The following is an 8,457-nucleotide window of genomic DNA, read 5'->3' as shown; positions in this document are numbered from 1 at the left end:
GTCTGCAGCCTCCCACTGGCACTTGGAGGGCAGGTCTCAAGTGTTACAGCATGGGAATCAAAGCCAGGCGATCCTCAAGTACAGCTATGCCGAATCATAGGAAATGAAAGAGAGCTTCACTTTCATTATAGACTTTCTCCACACTGAGGTTTAAACCTCTAATAGCAGAGTTACAGGCCGAGTCTGAAAAGCTGTGCTTTAATATGGTCATAACAACTGCAATTTAGGCTACAGAAAAGCTGATTACAGCAACTTGGTTTAAACATGAAAATAAAACCACAGAGCTGCTCACATGGATGTCTTATGGGGTGAGTAGATGAGTACAGCAAAACATCACAAGACATAACAGGACGGAGAGTAGAATCAACAGAATATTTGCCTTGAGGCACAATCTAGCTCTGATATATTTATTGTCCCTGTAGTTCTAGGTGGAGATCATAACCTTGTGGTAAAGTGTGTTGGCAAAGTAAATGATGCTGTGTTTGTAATCTTTCCAAAGACTGGTATCCTATTGAGACTTTGGAAGACTTGGGTCTAAGGAGACTTAGACCTGCCAGCAAAAAACCAAGTCCTTGTATGCTGCTAATGTGTCCCATTTACAGGTCACACAACAACCTGGCATGCCTTTGGAAGGTCTGATTTGGATGCATGGATGTGCACTGGATGATTTTGGCTGCAAACCTTTCCACCAAGTCATTCCCCAGTGCTTGGGCTGACATTCCAAACCACTGAGTATTTTTAAGCAGCTGGCCATTTCTTAACATCAGTAATAGAAAATATTTCTTGCTCCCTAGTTCCTAAGTTTCTTCCCAAAATTACTTCTCAGATGCAGAGTAAAAAAGTTCAGCTCCGCAGTAATGAAAGCTCAATAACTTTTCTACTTGTCTACTTGTGCTTTAATTGTTTGACTCTTACTGTTATTTTTTAGCATTTATTTTCTGACCCAAAAGACTCGCCAGCATAGCCTAGAGTAGAAATTTTAAATTAATAAAATTTAAGCAGGGTCATTTCTGGGTTGTTTTACTCTCATTGATTTGATCTTTTTTTCTCCGTCGTGAAAGCTTTGCATCCATGCTCTAACTACCCAGATTTTCTGGAAAAATACAAGAATCAGTTCCATAAACACAGCAAACCCCTTGAAATCTATTCCAAAAATAGTATCTTTCCAGCATGTATGAAATACACAAAAGGCATGTGATGTGGAAAAGAAGTTGAGTTAAAATAAATGGTAATATGCCACAATCTACTAATAAAATAAATTTATTTACTTAACATTCAGTTCACATTAGACTTTACAGATGTTCAAAATATGAGCAAGTTAGCTCTACGGGAACAAGACTCTGCATATTTGGCCTCACCATGTAGTTGGCTCCTCTATGTGCCACAAAGCCTTAGTTCACTTTCTACAAACTGAGGCAGAAGTGTTGAACTACTTATGCTTGGTGTAGTTTCCTTCACACCCATTTCAGGTGATGGGAATGAGCACAGCTCTGCTGACACTGGAACCACAGTCATAGGCATTAGTGAGAAATTTGACCTTTCCTTTCTGTGGCACAGGGAAATTTAGAAAAAGTACAGGATGGGAGCGCAAGAGTAAAGTATTCTCATTAAACTTGAGTGCCATCATTGTGAAACATAAAACTTTTATTAGATGTCACTGGGTGAGATCTACATAGCTTGTTCATTGCTGTCCTTAGATTATTCCTAGCTAATAAAAGCTTGTAGTCATTAAAAGTTGGTACTGTGTTGCATCACAAAGTTTCTTTTGTACTTAAATACATACATATAAAAAAGGGGGAATTCTTTGAGTCATCTTCTCTTTAAAATAAGATACTGTGACTCAAAGCTCCTTCAAATTAGTGTGAAAATACATAGTCACCCATTTGACATGATGACATTCATGTGAAAAAAACCTGTAATCAATCACAGCCATGGCTTTTTTACATTTTCTGCACCCTGTAATCTGCCCACTTAACTCCACCTCCCTGTGGGTTTCCTCTCACGCTTCAAGCCCTGAGCTAGGCACCAGGACAAAAACAATCAGAAAATTCTTTTCCTCTTATTTCAAAATTAATTGACCCAGAGGTACAAAATAAGAAACTTTCAGTTCAGAATTAGATGAATTTTTCGATGATTAACTGTTAAAATAAAAGTTCTTAGGAAAAAAAAAATATTGCCAAAAGAAAATATTACCATGTTCCCATGCCAGTTATTTCTATCCATGATTTTGCTGCTCAGGGAAAAACCAGTTTTGGAAAATATCCTTGGAAAGGAAAGCACTTAGACACAGGGTAGATTTAAAGTCAGCAGGTATATCTGGCTTGTCTTTGCTTGATTTATGGACTATGGAGGAGATCTACAGTTCATATAGATAGTAAGTCTGAAAATCTATTTCAAAACTCTGTTTTATCCAACAGGTGCAGTCATCAATGTGGCCTCATCACATCTCAATTAATGCCATAATTCTACAGAACACAGTTAAATTTAATGTTTAAATTTATTAAACACCCCACAGTTTCACTGTTTATCTTCACCAAAGATTGTATTTTATCCTATTCTGGAGGCTTCTTTCTGTCATTTTGTTAGCCTGTCTAGACCAAAATGTGAGGTCATCATCATACCATCTGTTAAACTTGTTTGGGTTAGTGTGTCTGCAACTCAGTTCAGCTCAAATGTTATTAGAACATCCTCAAAAATAAGGGTAAGTCAGGCCAAGTCATACTTCCCAAGCATAGAAGAGGTACTAGATCTACTATTACAGGTAATACAGCTAATATTCTGTCACAGTTTTATTATAGGAGTATTTAGAGCTAATTTCAAGCTAATCTTGAAATATTTTCATATGAATATCTGGATTTATGCAGAAATTAGGATATTTAAATGGCATGGAATTATTTAATTTATAGTACTGGCATAAATGTGGGAGAAATGCCTGTAATCTGAAGACACATGTCAAAAGAAAAGATTATAATTTAATATTCTTTTTGGCATTGTCTAAGATCTTGCATATACCAGCCCATGATCTCAGCCAGATGATGGGGAGGCGAAGGTACCACTTAGTGGTGTGTTGTGAAGATGCCAGTGTGGTCCCTCTGTCTGACTCCAGTATTTCAGGGCATACAGATTCATCAAAGACAAAACTTGCAAACTTTTAGCTCGATGTTAACAGAAGCAAACCAAATATCAATAGACAACTTCTATTTTGATTTATTTTCCAATGAACTCCATTGCCATGCCAGAAACAATTGTTTACATACACATGTTGCAGAAGAAGAAATATACTGAGTGAGGGCTTCTTTATCACAGCTTGGAGTCCAACCAGGTGATTAACACTGTATTGTACAGAGAAATAAACAAACATTTGAAGTAAAACTCTTTTTTGGACAATTTTAAAATAAAAAAGAGCAGTAGCTTTTGTTTGTTGTTTGGTTGGGGTTTTTGTTGGGTTGCGGGTTTTTTGCATTGTTATTTGTATTATATAGTTTTAAATCAGTACTACATGGAGAAATAATGAATAGCACTAGATACAGCATATGTTCAATTTCTTATGAAGTTAATTTTTTTGAAGTGAACACTTTGCAATCATTCTTGCTAGCTCTATGATCTTGTTTCCAAGAAAGCCTAGGCTTTATTTACTTCCATATTTTTGCTATATAATTGCATTTAGTTTGACATTCCTCATATGAACCATATTCTCATAAATAAAAAATCCAACAAAACTTAGTAAGTTTTTACCTGAATGTTGAAAAAGCAGCTTCCAAGTTTGTCTGCAGAAAGCAACATGCGGAAAGAAAATCGAAATATTGCTAGATGTTTGCATAGATATGAGTTAGGTCCTCAGGATTTTTTTAATCTGTATTTTCTTAAATATTAGAATTTAGTTGACAGTCATGGAACTCTGTCTTGTTAAGCAACTTCTATGAAAGAAAAACAGTATTCTCAAATATATCTAGTACAATTCACATCTGGCTCCTTAGAGGACAAGCTCCGTTAAGCAACTGTTTCACTCATGTTGCAAACCACTGTACTCTCTTAGGAGCTGGAGAGGGAGATAAGAATGACCACAGTGACACTAGACCAGGTTGCTCAAAGCCTCGTCTAATCTGGCCTTGAACACTTCCAGGCACGGAGTATCCACAACTTCTCTGGACAACCTCTCAATCCTGTCAAGGTCCCTCTGGATGGCATCCCTTCCCTCCAGTGTGCCAACTTCACCCCACAGCTTGGTGCCATCAGCAAACTTGCTGTCTGTGTCACTGACAAAGATGTCAAACAGTCCTGATCCCAATACCAACCCCTAAGGAATGTCACTTGGACACTGAACTGTTGACCACAACTCTTTGAGTGTGACCATCCAGCCAATTCCTTATCCACTGAGTGGTCCATCCATCAAATTCATACCTTTGCAGTTTAGAGACAAGGATGTTGTGTGGGACAGTGTCAAATGCTTTTTGACAGGTAGATGACATCAGTCTCTCTTCCTTCATCCACCACTGCTGTAACCCCATCATAGAGGGTCATCAAATTAGTCAGGCATGACTTGCCCTTAGTGAAGCCTCCTTATTTTGCATGTGCCTTTCACATATTTTCTCAGGGGTGGGAATATACATTTACCTCTCCACCCTGTCCCTGAAATATTTTTTCTTTGTGCAAGTTTTGCATCTGAATTGATTTGAGTTGCACAAATTTATCCCTATTTAAAGAGCTGAAAATATCAGTAAGTAATATGTTCATTCCTTTCCAAGCAAATCCTATTAGTTCACTTCAAAATACCTTCATCTTCTTAAACTACAGTAATGCCACTCTGTTCTGAAGGCCAGTGTGAACTGATACCATTTTTGGGAGACTGAGATTTTCAACTGGCAGGAAATGAATGAAATCAAGGGGGGAAAAAAAGCTGATTTTGTGTCAATTTTTGGGGTATCAGTTCTGCCAATTGACTGTCATCCACTACTAGCAGATGTGCTACAAAAGCAGATGAAATTAATTGTTATCATGTTGCTTGGTGGCCAAAGCCAATTACAAAATGGAGAATTGAGCCATTATAATACAAGAATTTGCATATGGAAATTACATGTATTTACATATAGTGATAAGTATTTTCAAACTGCTTAAAGGAAGGCTTGATTAAACTCCTTTTATGTTAGTATGCATTAGCATAGCTCCTTATTTCATACACAGTACAGAATTTTTTTACTATTATACTTTAGACCAATACTTTATTTTTTGCTGATCATATTTCTTACTCTTTATAAATGTTTTGCAAGACAGTATACACTTTGATACCTCACAATAAAAATCTATAATGATTGCCAGGAAGAGAAAAACGTTTTTTACAGAACATGAGTTAAAAAAGCAGATTGAAATGGGTTGTTAAATCTGCTGAGGAGAGCCTGAAGGGAGAATTAATAAATATTTTCAAGTATATAATAGTTTGCTGGTTTGAGGAAAGTAATATACTCCTTATTTCTTACCCTTTTCTTAGTGGATAAGGTAATGTGCTTAAAGCAGCAAGGGAGACAGATTACATGCTATGGAAAGCATTTCCAACAGATACAGGTTGTGGAGCACAGAATAGATTGCCTAGGGTGATTGTTGCATCTTTCCTGCTGGAAGTTTTTAAAGAATGCATAATACACACTTCCCTTAAGAGTCTTTTGGGCAGCGCTGATCCTGTCTGGGAGAGAAATGACTTCTCTGGGTCTCTCCATTCTTAATTTCTGTGAATCCTTTGAATAGTCCTGATAGTTTCCCACAGAATTCATATTGCAAACTGTTCTAACGCCTGTTATAACAACATTGCCAGGTGCTATTTGCATGATATCTGCGTGAACAAGGCTTGTGCTTGGCTTTATTTCTGTGACATTAACTGCCTCCCATGTCTTGGCCCCATTTTCTTCACGAAAGAAGGACAGAAGTGTATGCATCTAGTTTTTTAGAGTAGTAAGGAAAATCTTGCCTCTGTTTTGAATTCTGATCCTTTGTCCAAAAGATTTAGTAGAAATAAGACAGTAGTATGAACGCTGTGATCAGGTCCAGTTTTTCACTTTTCCACCAATTGCAGTCAAAGAAGTTAAGGAAACTAAAAACTAGATTGGAAATTTCTGTTGTGGTTTCATAATTGGAGGGGACTGAGGAGATGGAGCGACTGAGACGGGGGTTGGATTAATGACATCATATTGAAAAATCTATATTTAAAATAAATTCTAATTCATACAGTGGTATCTTAAAATATTTTGCTATAAGCCTTGAAATAAATATTTCAAAACTAATTTATATATTACACATATGCATATATGCAAACCTGTACACAAACACATCTTTCATTTTAAGTTAATTGTATTACTGGCAATATTTAAAAGAATTAAATGCAGATTTACTAAATCAGATATTGAAAACATTCACATAAATCCAGTATCTAGAAATACCCTTGCTTTCTATCAATCAAATGCATATGATAAATATTTCTATACAAATTTCATTTGCTTCATATTTACAATATATAGGAATAACTCTTTTGTATTCCTTCCTTCCCAAATTATGCTATGTGAACCATACTTGATTGCTATGACAGAACCATTGCATCATTACCTTTTTACAATATAACATGGTTTAATCTTGAAACCTTTTTACCTCCAAAGTCTCACTGACATTCACAGGAGATTTACCTGGGGCATAAAAACAGTAACAAAGACACAAAATTTTTAGATGTTTTATTTCTATGGTACCAGAACAACCCAAACATTCGAACTCCCCCCACAAGTAGGTACTTAATCTCTCTTTAAAATTCTACTATGTTCTTTTCTCAAATGCTGAATAAACATTTCCTTTCTGTAATATCTATATCCAAGCTGAAAAACAGAAGGTCTGCTTTGGCTGTTTTATGGCATTCCTGTCATGCAAGACATTCATGTGTCTGACTTAACAAGGCAAGTGAGGCAAAGCCAGTGCTGCTTCAGTACACTCTTTTTTTTACAAACAAGTCTAAGATACTCTAAACTCATTGCTAAAACTCACTGATCCAATCTGATTATCTCACTTTCCAGGCACTGCCAAATCCTCTTGTACAGCTTCAACAAATGCAGCTTTCCCCATTCTGTACGCTCAGAAAGCTGCAGCAATGGTCATTCTCCCAACCTGGGGCTTTGACCATGGTTCCTCCATTAGTTCTCCGTAACTTCAAATGTGTGGTATCTGTTCTCATGCCCAGGGTCCTAGATCCTCCTAAAATTATAGTCTTTCATTGGAGACTGTGTTTGCATTCTGGTCTCCATCATATTATTGATTAATTTTCAAGGGAGCACATTTATACATTCTTCTGCTAGAGAGGTAAAGCTTATTATCTGTTTTCAGGTAACAAAACCTATTTATTTAATATTTTCTCAATGTTTCCACTATTTGCTCAACAAATGAGAATTCCACTGCAAATTAATAAAAAAATAAAAGAATAAAAAATGAAAAGGAAAATATGTATTAGTTTCTGCCTGTAGGCAGGTTCTTGTGACATATTTTTAACCAGAACTAATTTTTAACAAAGGTTTCTATTTGTTAATAACTCTAACACTGGCTGTGGAGTGGTAAAAGAAGCAAGGACTATACATGAACAAAAAAGGCCTTTATTTTCACAGGGAAAATTTTGGACGGTTTTCAGCTTTTACTTGAAACCTTCTATGTTCATAAGATTTTTTTTTTTTTTGTAAATAATGAAAACTCAGTTTTCCAAGGATAAGAGATACGCTTTAGAAAAAAAACCAAAACAAACAACCAGTTTATGAGAGTAGTCTGCCATTGAAGAACAGCTTTGATAGCAAATATTTGACTAGCCTGAACAAGGACCCTGCTTTTCTAGGGAAACTATTTCTATTTTCAACACACTCCTTTCCACTTTGCCCACTGGTGTAGACAAGAATCACAGATTTCCACTTGTGCCTGGGAGCCTGGCTGTACCAGCCCCCAAGGTGCAGAGCCCCTGGGACTCTCTAAGTAGCTTGAACATCTTGAACAGCACTTACTTGAAATGGCTGCTATTTGGTTTTTCGTTTCTAAGAAAGAAGAATTGTGATTTTGCTCCCCAAACTAAGTACCGTAGCAGTAAAATAATATGTTCCACAACAAATTCTAGAAAGAGATATTACACTAAACAGAGCATTGTAAGATTATTTCATCCAGAATAACATCACTCTTTTATGGTTTGGGAGACCTATGTTTATCTCTTGAAGAATATGACTCATTCTTCTCCCCTGCTACCTTTGCAAAGTAACCCCTCCTATGGAAAAATATAATTTCACAACCACTCACTGATTTAGCCAGACACATCATGGGTTCAGAGTGAATTGCAGGTGCACCTAACAGTCTGTGCTAGCTGTTTTGTGCTGTTTTGTGTGAAAAGTACTGGGATGATTAACCAACGCTGTGAAGCCTGGATGTAACAGGTAGACTTATATGTGCTCATGCCAT

The 8,457-nt window shown here is 36.6% G+C and overlaps 1 long non-coding RNA gene across 1 annotated transcript in view; it reads right to left on the bottom strand.

The window, feature by feature from the left end:
* LOC108506728 overlaps positions 1–8,457 on the bottom strand; it is a 66,746-nt gene continuing 58,289 nt past the window's right edge. Inside the window, exon 5 of the long non-coding RNA XR_001877866.1 lies at positions 1–84. This is a non-coding gene — a long non-coding RNA (uncharacterized LOC108506728). The remainder of the gene's footprint in view (positions 85–8,457) is intronic.

The sequence above is a fragment of the Lepidothrix coronata genome, unplaced genomic scaffold, assembly GCF_001604755.1.
Source record: "Lepidothrix coronata isolate B3197 unplaced genomic scaffold, Lepidothrix_coronata-1.0 Scaffold7, whole genome shotgun sequence".
Classification (NCBI taxonomy): domain Eukaryota; kingdom Metazoa; phylum Chordata; class Aves; order Passeriformes; family Pipridae; genus Lepidothrix; species Lepidothrix coronata.
This window is presented reverse-complemented; position numbering and strand designations above follow the sequence as displayed.